Source organism: Choloepus didactylus, chromosome 18, assembly GCF_015220235.1.
Source record: "Choloepus didactylus isolate mChoDid1 chromosome 18, mChoDid1.pri, whole genome shotgun sequence".
Classification (NCBI taxonomy): Eukaryota; Metazoa; Chordata; class Mammalia; order Pilosa; family Megalonychidae; genus Choloepus; species Choloepus didactylus.
In genome coordinates, this window is record NC_051324.1 from 35,407,215 (window position 1) to 35,421,601 (window position 14,387).

A 14,387-nucleotide genomic window follows, 5' to 3' on the forward strand; every position below is an offset into this window, starting at 1 on the left:
AGCCATTCATTGAACATGAAATTTACATAACTGTAAACTAAATTTTTGAAACTGATGGATTGTGACTAATGACACTGAACCAACAACTGTACCCATGTATCACATTTTATTTATCTGATAGATGCTTAAATGATGTCTTGATTTGAAGTTCTTCACATTTCAAAAAAAGTTACTTCAAAAACAAACCTTTAAAAGAAAAAGTACAGGACAATTTATTTTTCCAGGCCCAAAAAAATCATTTTGTTATGCTAGTATCTAGTCATGTTAGCTATGACAAACACATAGTCTGATACATATGCTATTAATAATAGCTATGACTTATTAAGGTTGTCCTTGTGCTTAGCATTTTATATGCACTATCTTCATTCATTCATTCATTCATTCACTCATTCAAGAAACATTAGAATCTAGAATACAACAGGCCAGGTAGAAGGCAATGACAAAGTCTCTCATCACCCACTGACAAAAGTCGCTTCACTTTTTAATTGTCCTACAAAGTAGTTTTTGGAGTTTATCACTATGAATTTCTCTCCTGAATTAAGGAATTTTTTTTAACATTAGTACTCTAAGTACATTATTTTCAGAATGCAATTACAAAATATTCCTAAAGGCAAAATATATATAAACTTTACTTCATAAAAACTATTTCAACTTACTATTAGTTAACCTTTAAATCAAATATTTTCTAACAAGATTCATGTTATATCACACTAGGGAAAACAAAACAAAATAAAGCAAAACTCAATTAAGAGACTCTTTAGAGCAAAAGTCAGCAAACTTTTTCTGTAAAGGGCTGGAAAGTAAAAATTTTAGGCTTTGTGGGCCAAATGGTCTTCACTGCTGTATAGGAAAACACTTTTACAATCTAAAAGGAGGGAAAGATTTCTTAAACAATACACCGAAAGCACAAACGACTGAAAACATAACCTCATTAAAATGTAAAACTTTGATTTAAAAAGACTCCTGTCCAGAAAAAAAAAAGGCAAAAAGAACAAAGATCTGAGAGAAGATATGGACAATGCATTCAACCAACTAAGAACAATAACCATAACATTTAAAGAACTCCAAAAAAGATCAATTTTTAAAAGACAAACCTAACAGATGACCAAAACAGGCAAAGGGAAAAGATGACATGATGTTTGACCTCATCAGTAATTAATAATTAGGAAAATTAGAGGAAAAGTTAGGAAAATGCAAATTAATATCATAATTAGACTCCATTTACATGCAGCAGATTGGGTTTTGGAGATGATATGCAGCAACTTTCACACTGTTGATCCAAGTGTAACCTGGTATATTCACTTTGGAGAGAAAATTGGTAATCCAGTAAAATCAAAGATACATACACCGTTTGATCCAGAATGCCAATGCTGGTAATACATGCTAGAGAAACACTTGCATGTTAAGACAGACACAAAAGGACTATTCATTGAAGCATTTTTTATGAAGAAAATATAAGCTAGGTATCTCAACAGAAGAATAAATTGTGGGGTTTATTTTTTCAATCAATGGAATATGAAAAAATACAAACCAGAGTTGCATATATCAGCAGAGATAAATACCAAAAAACAATGTTGAAAAGGATAAGTGTGACTTAATATTTTATTCTCCTCATAAGATCCCAAACAACTTGAGGACAGATATAAAAATACGAAAACTTTAGGCAATTAGAAATTCTCACTATGGTATTGTGCCAGTTTGAATACATTGTGTCCCCCAAACGCCACTATCTTTGATGTAATCTTGTGTAGGCAAACGTAATCAGTGTTGATTAGATTGTAATTCTTTGAGTGTTTCTTTGGAATGCACCCCACCCAGCTGTGGGTGAGGACTCTTAATTGGATAATTTCCATGGAGTGTTGGCCCGCCCATTGGTTGGGCCTTGATCAGTGGCGCCATATAAATGAGCTGATTGGCAGAGGGAACTCAGTGCAGCTGTGAGTGACATTTTGAAGAGGAACTACAGCCAAGAGGGACACTTTGAAGAATGCACAGGAACTGAGAGACGAGCTGCAGATGATGGGACAGTTTGAAGATAGCCGTTGAAAGCAGACTTTTGCTCCGGAGAAGCTAAGAGAGGAAAAACGCCCCAAGAGCAACTAAGAGTGACATTTTTGAGGAACTGCAGCCTAGAGAGGAACATCCTGGGAGAAAGCCATTTTTGAAACCAGAACTTTGGAGCAGACGCCAGCCACGTGCCTTCCCAGCTAACAGAGGTTTTCCGGACGCCATTGGCCATCCTCCAGTGAAGGTACCCGACTGCTGATGTTACCTTGGACGCTTTATGGCCTTAAGACTGTAACTGTGTAACCAAATAAACCCCCTTTTATAAAAGCCGATCCATCTCTGGTATTTTGCATTCTGGCAGCATTAGCAAACTAGAACAGGTATATAATCCTTGAAGCTAAGGGTTACAGCTAACAATGTACTTGAAAAACGCTAGATGTACTGCAAAAAAAACAAAACAACAAACATACTCTATTCTGGTTTCTCTTTAGCTGCTTAATGCCCAAGATAAAACAGATTAGCTCTCATCTTAATCCCTCCATACCAAAAAATTTCAAGCTACCTATTAGGACAGATGTTCCTAAATTAGGGTCCATGGACCACTACAAAGGGTCTAAGATAACCAGAAACTATACACACGAGTTTGTATGCCCTTCTAGAAAGGGAGTACATAACTTTTCAGGTGCAAAAAGGGTATAATGACTGATTTTGGTCAGGAATTTATTCCAGAATTTGTCAGATTTTATACTGGGAAACAGCATTTTTAAAAAAATCTAACTTGACCAGAACACATTTATTCTGTGAAGAAATAAACAAGCTGATAGTCAACAGAACCTAATTTTATAAAGGTTCTTCCATGATTGTAAACTCATTTCTACTTAAATGTTTGTTAATTATCTAATATTAACGTAAGGCTAAAATACTTAGATAGTTCACAAATTTTTATTTCTAACTCCACTTTACAGATTTTAAAAAGCAAAACCTAAAAAAGTTCTTCAAGTTTCCACAAAATACATGATAAATTTGAGGAGAAGTTGAAACTCATAACCATAAATCTTTGAAACCAAAGCTGTAACATTTTCCTCTACCATTTTACTAGGCAAAAAGGGCAAAATATAGCTCTTTTTTTAATTCAAAAGTCATGGACATAAAGAACTAATGGTAAAAAGAAAATGAACATACAATTTTATTATGATCTTTGAGGAATAAAAAAAGGTTTTATTGTTAATCTGTATCAATCATTTGCTATTGTTCAAGCCATCTAATAGGTACTGAACACCTATTGTGCAAATTCTCACATAAACACACACTCCAGTAAGATAGCAAAAGTGACATAACTATAGCTTTTCAACTATTGTTTTTTAAAAATTGAAACAGTAGTAGTACTCTGCCACAGTTTCATGATTCAACTACACAAAGCAGCTGTTTATCCACTCACAGCAACCAGCAGGTGAACCTGATTCAATATTTATCACAGGCTTTCACAGATCACTGCTAACCAAGCAAACGTTTTAATTAAGCTGGAACTGCCTTCAAAGAGCTCATTCAAGATGTCAATCAGCAGGTAAGGGATCAGATACAGTGTCAGGTGAGAGTATGTAATACAAATCCACAACTTACTTCATCCCATCGCTGTAAATTAGCCTGCTGTAAAGTTCAGACTCTGATTGTAACAGACTGCCAGTCTCCTGGAATGTGTAACTGAAGTCACTCAAATTCTATTGTGAAGGTTGTAAGCAATATGTTAAACTGCAATGGCTAGCACATTAAGACAGATCCTTTTCACGGTTGTTTTTTGATACCATAAGTGTTTGTTACCCTACTCTCCACTTACTGTTTACTTTCTTGCCTAGTGTAAATGGGGGATTCCTTAACATAGTTACCCCAGTTTCTGAAAAGTTTATGTTTCAGTAAAATTAATCAAAAAAGATCCAAAGTGGTATAATTTTCAACAAAATTTATACTAAAGCAATCTCAGTCTATAAGAATTCTCAGTTTAAGAACATATAGATGATCAACTTGCTATAAAACAAAAAATTCTCCTGGTAGAATAGCACTATACACAGATGTTATTACAGCAATCAATCTCGAAGTGTAGTGATGAGTCACACTAAACAACTTCATGAGAAACAGCTGGGGTGTTTAAGCCAGAAAAAAAGAAAAAGAATCAAAGAAGGGAAAGGAAGGTGGGGAGGAAATTTCATTCTTAAAAAAGACTGCCAGCTAATAAATGTAAACAGAATGACAGAAACTTTTAACTTACCATTTTACAACTCCTATGTAATAACTGATTCAGGCAAGTTGTACAAATGGATGCTAAAATCATTGGGGAATAGGGTATTCACATAGTCTCCAAATATCACCCCACAAATTACTTATTAATTACAAAAAGGAAATGTGCCTTTACCATGAAGAGACTGCCACTTTAACAAATGATCAAACTTAGCATTATAAGTAGTGGGACAAACTGGCATTATGTGTCTTCTGATACGATGCAAAAAGAGATATACTTATGTGTCCTTCTTGAACAAAACTCCATAATTATGAAATCCTGACAAAAGAATGAATCAAGAAGAACGAGGGATAGAGAAACTGTGGTAAAAAAATATATATATATTTACACACACACACACACGTTTTATTTAGTTGGCGAAAACTAATCCAACTGTACACCTATGTACACTTGTATAGAATACCTCAGAGGCTTTTAGAAATCCTATTCTTTGGTAAAATTTTTAAAAAAACTATAGGACTGTACAACACAGTGAACCCTAATGTAAACCATAGATTACAGTTACTAGTACAATTATAATATTGTCTTATCAAATGGAACAAACATACCACAGTAATGCAAAGTGTTAATAATACGGAAAACTGTGTGTGCAAGGAGTGGGGAATATGTGGGAACTCAGTATTTTCTGCATGATTTTTCTGTAAAACTACAACTTCTATAATAAAAAAAAATTTTTTAATCCTATTCTTTGAGATTGCTGATGGATTTTTATTTTCTCCTTTATGGTATTTTGGTATTATGGCATTTTCAACCTTTCTTCAATGAGTCTAATTTTTAAAATAAGAAAATAAAAGTTATCTTCCACATATTGACCAGAATGCTATTTTTAAAAACCTATATAAAATAGAGGTTTTTACTTCTTTCAGGAGCATTAAAAATCCAATAACTAAATTATATTAACATACAAGCCTTGAAGCAGATCTAACCAGTAGAACTTTCTGCAATAATGGAAATGTTCCATATACGCACTATCTAATTTACTTGTCACTAGCCGCATGTGGCTAATGAGCACTCAAAATGTGATTAATGAAACCAAGAAACTTAATTTTTAATTTTAATTTAAATAGCCACATGTAGCTAGTAACTACCATATGAAACAGCATAGCTCTAAGGTATTACCAGAGGTTCTCAATTCAATAGAGTCGCAAAGGCCACTGTGAGTCTGTGTGGGAGAAATGTTTATCTTAACTCTCTTGTTAAATTCAAAGTACAGAAGATATAGCATAAGTATACTATAAAAGTCAGGTTGTATGTTAAACAGGCTCCTCAGGAATACAGCTTATGAAAACTAGGTCCACAGTTTTTGTAGATTAGAAAACTTTTTTCCCTAATCTTTGTCTGAATTCCAATCAGAATACCAGAAAGATTTTTCTTTTTTGTAATCTAAAAAAATGTTTCTGAATTTTATCTAGAAAATAAACTAGTGAAAATAACCAAAATTTTTTAGAAAAAGAATGCAGACAAGGAGGGTGTTTATTCTTACATATTCAGAATTTAGTACATATGATAAAAATGCTGTATTAGGTACCTCTTCAGCCATGTGCTGAGACTTTACTCTAAAAACAGCTCATCATCTACAGGCCCTGCTGAAAGGGTGGGCCTAATATCCACATTAATAACACATGATAACATTGGTCCAATCATATTCCCAGGAATAGCTGACTGGAACAGGAAAGGATACCTTCCTGCTAAGACCAATTAGATTCACTTTCCTAGAATTTTTTTTTTTTTTTGCCTACCCCTCTCTACTCCATCACCTTCTCTCTGTTCCACATCCAGCTCCTCCTAGTCTCTTTTTCTCCATTAACAATCATCCATGCCGTTTCTCCTGCCTAGAATGGCCCCTCACCTCTGCCTCAGTGGTTCTCAAACTCTGTAAGTGAAGGGCCAGTTTTTATTTCCAATCCATTCGTCTTAGACTGATACTTCTATAAAAGACAATAAAACTGTCATGGCATTGTTAATTGCTACATGAATTTCTAAACATTTAACCTCAAATTTTGCAACTCTTTCCAGACTAGTCCTGACTAGTCTGCAGACCAGCACTGGTCTCCAGCCCACCCTGGAGCCTATCCTAGGTGTGTCCTCAAAGTCCCTTGACTTCAAGATCAACAGGAACACATAGAACTTTCCCTTTTTAAACTTTTGCTCTAAACAGTCGATACTATACAATTTAACATTTTACATTTCTCAGTGTTTCCTCTATGCTAACATCACCTAGAAATTTGTTTTTGAGGCATTTAAACTGTGTTGATTAACTACAGGAAACAGACATAGAACATTTTGTATACTTTAAAGCTTTCATTTTGAAATGTCATAATAAGGTCATATGAAAGAGGACAAGCAAACAGAAAGAACTATGCAGACAGAGGCAGAGGTAAGACACAAAGTACCAAGTAGCAGAGAAAAACTGCTTAAAAACTTTTGAGATCCCAAGACGACAGTTGTATCTCCTATTCCATCTTTCTTTTCTTTTCTAGTTCTTAAAAGAAAATCACCCCTGATTAAGTCAGGTGGATTTTAAATCAGTGGGGAAATAAATCAATTAATACTTAAACAACTGAACTATTTGGGGAAAAAATTAGTTAGCTCTTGCCTCCCACCTTACATAAAAATAACTTACAGATGAATTAAAGATTAATACATAAAAACTGAAACCATGAGTCTTCCAGTCCAATATGGCAGATATACGCACAAACATTTGCCTTCCATCCCACTGAAAGTACCACTAAAATAAAATTACTTTGAAGCTGAATTGGCAGCCCACAATCCATATCTAGTTGACAATCATGTTTTAAGTGGCTGCATAGTGTTTTATAAATTTGAACCACTTAAAACTGTGAGATGAAAATCCATAGTCTTAGCTTCTTTGGGGAAAACAGATAATCAACAACACAGGGCCCATATTCACACAGGTCAGCAATCAGCCAATGCTAAGTAGACTGCTATCTTTAAACAGGGCATATACTCTCCAGATATCATAGTCCCTCCTACCTCTTAAACAATGTAATCATATGCACTTATACTTAACCTCCTTAATTCATTAATGCCCCCTATCTGGTAGTCATTTAAGTTACCAAACCTTGGTATACAAGTACAAAAAGGAATAAAGCCATAACAATAAGGAGTATGGAAGAGGGGTTCACCAATAAATGAAAGAGTTAAACAAATATCTGGAAATCTGGAGAGCAGATGACAGACTGATAAAACAGGTAAAAAAACCTACAGCAAAGAATCCATGACAAGTAGGCCAAAGGGGAGCTGGGAGCCAACCTGCCCAATGGAATGCTACTCAGTCAGCAGGTACAACAGAAGAGAGTGGTGAGTTGGGCTGAATTCACCAGGATCATCACAGATTTGAAAAAAAAACAAGACAACTGACCCAATCAGCATCTATATTCATTTCTTCCACTGAATACAAAAAGAGATGCAGATAGCAGACACCAGATGCCTCTGCTCTAAAGAAAGTGAATAAAATATGTGGAAAAGCTACACTTTCTAGGGTGCACGCAGACTTAGATGTTGGATTCTCTGAGTAAAGTCCTCATTCTGATTTGTGACAGGCACAGAGCCTCATAGCCAGCTCCCTGCCCAACGAAAGAAGGTCTTTCCCCTCACCAAACCCAATACTTAGATAGAAAACATTCAATTTACACATAAGCTGAAAACCCACCGCTTAAAAGGGTGAGCAAAATAAAAAAATGAAAATTGACTATGGAAGAAACCATGTAATTTAGGGGTCATTATAAAAATAACTAAACTTGCATCCAAGAAAACAGTACATTCTTTGAAAAGCAAACAATCATAGTATAAGAAAGAACTCTTTGAGACTAAAACACTAATTGCTGAAAACAATAAAGGGGTTGAAATTATCAAAGAAATAATAAAAGAGAATTTTCCTAAATTGAAGAAGGCCCTGAACCTTCGATATTATAAAAATCCACTGAGTAACTAGAGTAGTGAATGAAGATGACCCTCACCTAAACATCTGGCCACAGGAGATTAAAACCACAGAATTACAGAACAATCACACAATAGAATGCAGAGCAGTCATGTAAATTATTAAACAACATAAAAACAATCCTGCTGTGTTATTACTAAGAGAGTCAATTGAACATTATTTACCTCCTGAGTGATGCAACAGTAACTATATACCACCATCTCCAAGTTATTCTTGAAAACTACAACAATAACAAAATCAAAGTTGAATCTAAATTCAACCTCTAGATCTAACTTCCTTTACTGAAAATATGGCAATAGAGGACGATCTTAAACAACACTATAAGGATACATTCAACCAAACCTGCATATGGGAAATTCTACAGGATAAATAATGCAGTTTTTTTCCAACAAATGGATAACATTTCTCTTGTTAGAAATATAAGGCATGGACTTGGCTGGATTCAGATTTTTTTAAACAGCTAACTGTAAAATAACACTTTTGAAACAATCAAGGATGACTGTACAAAGACTGGGTATCACATAAATCAAAGAAATGCTGTTAGAAGGGGCAAGATGGTGGCATTAGAGAGGAGTGGAATTTAGTCAGTCCCCTGGAACAACTAATAAACAACAAGGAACAACTAGTAAATAATTTGGAATAACTGCTGGGGGACAACTGACTATCCACACATTGTACATCAACCCAGATTGGGAGGAATGCCTGAGATTGCAGCACAGAATCTGTAAGTAAAAGCTATGGAACCAGGCTGAGAGCCCCCTTATCTCACGGCAGACTAAACTGCAAAACCTCTCTGTGGTAGAAACTAGCAACACTCTCCGAGCAAGTGAATATAGGTCAGCTGAGCTCCAACTGTGGTTTTAATTAACAAATGTGGACTGCTGAATACAAGCTACAAACCCACAACAAGGAGACAGAGGCTTTTAGGGACAACTGACCTTAAAGAACCAGAAGAAACATCTGTCCTGGAAGTGGGGGTCCAGAAGACCAGGTGTTACCTCTGGTCAAAAAGTAAAACTGGGGGGCCGTGTACTGGCTCCAAAAAGGGGCTTTTTGTCCCTTTTTCTCTCTCTCAACCTAAGAGGCTCAGAAGAGAGAGCCGTAGCCATTTTCAGTTCACAGTACTATGACCCAGATAGGGGTGGAGATAACAGAGTCAGAGAGACTACTCAAATGTAGATAATTCCCTAGGGAGTGTATTTTCCCTAAGAGTAAGGAGTGGTGCCCTGCTTTCCCTTCAGAACCAGAACCCAGAGCCTGGGGGAAAAAGCCAAAACAGAAACTAAGGAGGCCACACCCCCTTACACCAGTCGGGAGCAACAGGCTGACAGGCACCACCTGCTGGGCAGGTTAGGAAAAGCAAAGCGACAGGAAACCTCACAGTAACGTCTGTCATTCTTCTAAGATACACCCTGAATATAACCCCATTCTGAGACCTGAACCCATTCTGGTCTGGGATAACCTGACCAGGGTAACCAAGGAAACCAGATGCCTAGACAACAGAAAACTAAATCTATACTATGAAAAATGAAGATATGGCCCAGTGAAAGGAACAAACTTACAACTCAATTAAGATACAGTTGAGATATTGTTTCATTTTAATGAAACAATCTATTAAAGATTTTCAAAGAATTATGTTAAATCAAATAAAAAACCAAATCAATGAATTCAGGGGAGATATAACAGAAGAGATGAAGGCTATAAACAAAACACTGGGCAAAAAAAAGGTAGAAATCAAAAGTTTGAAAAAACTGACAGAATCTATGGAAATGAAAGGCACAACACAAGCAATAAAAAAACACAATGGAGACATACAACAACAGATCTCAAGAGGCAGAAGAAAACACTCAGGAACTGGAGAACAAGATACCTGAAATCCTACACACAGAAGAACAGATAGGGAAAAGAATAGAAAATATGAGCAATGTCTCAGGGAATTAAATGACAACATGAAATGCATGAATGTACGTACATGTCATGGGTGTCCCAGAAGGAGAGAAGGGAAAAGGGGCAGAAGCAATAATAGAGGAAATAGTCAATGAAAATTTCCCATCTCTTATGAATGAAAGACATAAAATTGCAGACCCAAGAAGCGCAGCATACGCCAAACAGAATAGATCTGAATAGACCTACACCAAGACACCTAATAATCAGTTTATCAAACATCAAAGACAAAGAGAGAATCCTGAAGGCAGCAAGAGAAAAGTAATCCATTACATACAAAAGAAGCTTGATAAGACTATGTGTGGATTTCTCAGTAGAAACTATGGAGGCAAGAAGGAAGTGGTGTGATATATTTAAGATACTGAAAGAGAAAAAACGCCAACCAAGAATCCTGTATCTGGCAAAATTATCCTTCAAATATGAGGGAAAGTTTAAAATATTCTCTGACAAACAGACAATGACAGAGTTTGTGAACAAGATACCTGAGCTACAGGAAATACTAAATGGAGCACTACATACAGATAGGAAAAGACAGGAGTGAGAGGTTTGGAACACAATTTTGGGTGATGGTAGCGCAGCAATGTAAGGACACTGAATAAAGATGACTGTGAGTATGGTTGAAAAGGGAAAGTTAGGGGAATGTGGGACACAAGAAGGAAAGAGGAAAGGTGGAGACTGGGACTGTATAACTCAGAGAAACCTAGAGTGCTCAACAATTGTGATAAAATATACAAACATGTTTTTACATGAGGGAGAACAAATGAATGTCAACCTTGCAAGGTGTTAAAAATAGGGTAGCACTGGGGAAAAAATACAATCAATGCAAACTAGGGACTATATTAACAGCAACTTTGTATTATACTTCCTTTAATGTAACAAAGGCAATATACCAAAGCTAAATGCCTATAAGACAGGAACATAAAGGAGGGGTATGGGACTCTTGGCATTGGTGATGTTGTTTCTTTTATTCTACTTTAGTTTAATTCTGTCATTCCTTTTGTTGCTTTTTAGCTGTCATTTTTTTTTCTCTCTTTCTTTTTCTCTTGTCTCTCTACCTTCTTTGACTCTTCCTCCTTCTTTGTGGAAGAAATAGAGATGTCCCTATATAGACAGTGGTGATGGTGGTGAATACATAAATATGTAACTATACAGGGAACCATCAATTGTTTACTTAGGATGGAAAGTATGGTGGGTGAACAAAACCGTCTTAAAAAAAAAACAGGTTGATAAGAAACCTTGAGGGCACTATGTTGGACACATAAGGACAAATACTGCATGGTCTCACTGCTATGAACTAATTAGAATATGTAAACACATAGACATGAAATATAAGTTAACAGGATATAGAACGAGGCTAAAGAATGGGGAGTGGTTGCTTATTATGAGCAGAATGTTCAACTAGATTGAATCTACGTGTTTGGAAACGGACAGAGGTGATAGTAGCGCATTACTGTGAGAATAACTAACAGTGCTGAATGGTGTGTGAATGTGGTGGAAAGAGGAAGCTTAGAGTCACATATGTCACTGGAAGGAAAGCTGGAGGTTAAAAGATGGGAATGTATAAAACAGTGAATCTTGTGGTGGACAATGTCTGTGAGCAACTGTACAAATATTAGAAATCTCTTTCATGAACTAGAACAAATATATGACAGTATAACTAGAAGCTAATAATAGATGGGTATATAGGGAAAAACATATACCTATTGCAACTATGTACTACAGTTAACAGTATTTTAACATTCTTTCATGAACAGTAACAAATGTACTGTACCAATACTATGATTCAATAATGGAGGGGGGGCTGGTTAGGGGTAGGGGAGGAAGTGAGTTTTCTTTTTTGTTTTTATTTCTTTTCTCGAGTAATGAAAATGTTCTAAAAATTGGGGAAAAAAAAATTAATTGTGGTCACAGAGTATAGCTGCATGATGGTACCGTGGGCAAATGATTGTACACTTTGGATCTTTGGATAATTGTATGTGGTATGTGAACAATCTCAAGAAAATAAAATTTTTTAAAAAAAGAATTGCTGTTAATTTTCTAAGCAATGACAATGTTATGTTTGAAATGACAATGTTATGTTTGAAAAGGGTGGGGAAGTGAGACCCAGATGGAGGGGTAAAAAAGAAGATGGAAGATCCTGGCTAATACTATGAATTGGAAACCAATTCTCTTAGACACCAGAGATACAGACCAAGGAAAGTGGTCTCGTCTCCCTTCCCCCCCTCCTTCCTCTCTTCAGCCTTACTCATGTCTGAGGTAGTGGCCTGTGAAAACAGCCCCAGTCAGGGCCTAATCATCAAACTTGGGAAATGAAAGCCAGAGAAAAAGGTGGAATGGTCAAGTGACTCTGTGGTCAATAGCACATGGGATCGCTACTCATCAAAATGTTGCTGTAGTGCTTGTTTCGGCGGCACATACACTAAAATTTGAATGATACAGAGAAGATTAGCATGGCCCCTGTGCAAGGATGACATGCAAATTTGTGAAGCCTTCCATATTTTTAGAGGGAGGGGTAGCAATAGACAAGATGGAATTTAACAGAATTATGAATACTGAATCTTTATATAATTTGCTTTTTCTTGGTTGCTAGGGTATTAAAGTAGATAGAAGGAAAGAACTGAAATGGTAGAACTGTAACCCATAACATCCTTTGAAATTTGTTCTATAGCTCCTTGTTAAATTGTAATTTCAAAGCCATACCTTTTTGTATATATGTTATATTTCATAATAAGGAAATAACTGAAACTATGGTACTATAACTCATAATAACTTTGGAAATTCTCTATATATCCACTTGTCAAATCACACAAAGATTTTACTTCTTTCTATATATATTTAATAATAAGGAAATAACTGAAACTGCAGAATTGTAACCTAATATTATTTGAAATTTGCTAACTACTTGCTTAATTACACTTGGAAAGTTATCACTTTTATGTATATATGTTATATTCTACAATAAAAATATATGAGAAATAAAATGCTGAGGTATTTATGAGGAACCTCGCACCTTTGAGTGAGAACTCCATAGGGAGTAATGAGGAAGAGAGCTATCTTCATATATGCAGTGTCTGACATAGCTGTAAAGGATGGTGTCCTGCAACCCTGAAATCGAGCCCCACTATCCCCTCCAACCTAATTCCTCTTTCCTCCACTATACTTTGTCTGTCTGACCCTGAATGTATCCATGTCGCTACTTGGGGATTAAACCCATGGTTTGATGCTTTATCCAGTCCCTCTCCTTCCCTCTCCTCTACGTTAAAGAGGGAAGTGGGAAAGAAAGGTGGACAGAGATCCTGGAATTCTGACTTGCTGCTATTTCAGAACGCTGGATTCCATGTTTTTTCTCCTCATTTCTCCTCCCTATATACATCCTTCCCTCTCAAGGCATCAAGGTACCTTGTCCTAGTCTCTTCCCTTTGTTCTCACTGCCAAACTCCCTGTCCTGGGATCCAGTTATCCCAGTCCCTTGCTTTAACTACTTGAGTCCCAAACACTTAAACTGGGTTTCCAAAAACGCCAGCTTTCACTGCCAGGGTCCCAGTCAGATTCCAGGGAATCTTGCCCCAGCTATGTGGGTTAATACTGCCTTAGGGCTCTCCCACTAATGTATTTATACAACCCTGATTCTTAATAATTACCTGTGGGATGTAAGGTCTTGTGGGAGACCTCAGGCCTCCCAGCCATTCCCTTCCCTTCCTGCCCACACCCTTCATACTCTCAAGAGGAGCTAAGAGAGATCTTTGTCATCCTTACTCTAGTGGAAAATGGAACAAGAAATAGCCATGTCCTCCTTCCCCACCCTTCTTGTGTCATCTAGGATTTCTGACAAAGCTGTCTTGGAAATGTTCAGTTAGAGCCAACTATCTCCTCAGTCTTTGGTCTTTCAGCTTCCAAGATCTAACACAGTCTCAGGAGCCTGGGTCCCTGAGGGAAGAAGGAAAAGAGAAGAAGCAAAGAGATGGAGGTATGTTCCTACACTCTTAACCAACTTCCCTCCTAGGCTTTGATGACTCTGCCAACCCAGACACCCAGCTCTCTCAGCCTTCCCAACCCTTACAGGGATCTGGGTATCTATCATTTCCCAGACCTCTTGCCATACAGTTGCAGAGATCAGTTAAATCCACACCATTGCTGAGATCTCATTTATTGCCACAGATGCACAAAGTAAGTAATCCAACA

The 14,387-nt window shown here is 36.6% G+C and overlaps 1 protein-coding gene and 1 non-coding gene across 2 annotated transcripts in view; one reads left to right on the forward strand and one right to left on the reverse strand.

Moving 5' to 3' along the window:
- The window catches only part of BRIP1 (BRCA1 interacting protein C-terminal helicase 1), a 385,619-nt gene that overhangs the window by 254,468 nt on the left and 116,764 nt on the right, over positions 1-14,387 (reverse strand).
- Positions 12,601-12,707, forward strand: LOC119515055. The gene has a single exon (XR_005212951.1). It is a non-coding gene; the product is annotated as a U6 spliceosomal RNA (small nuclear RNA).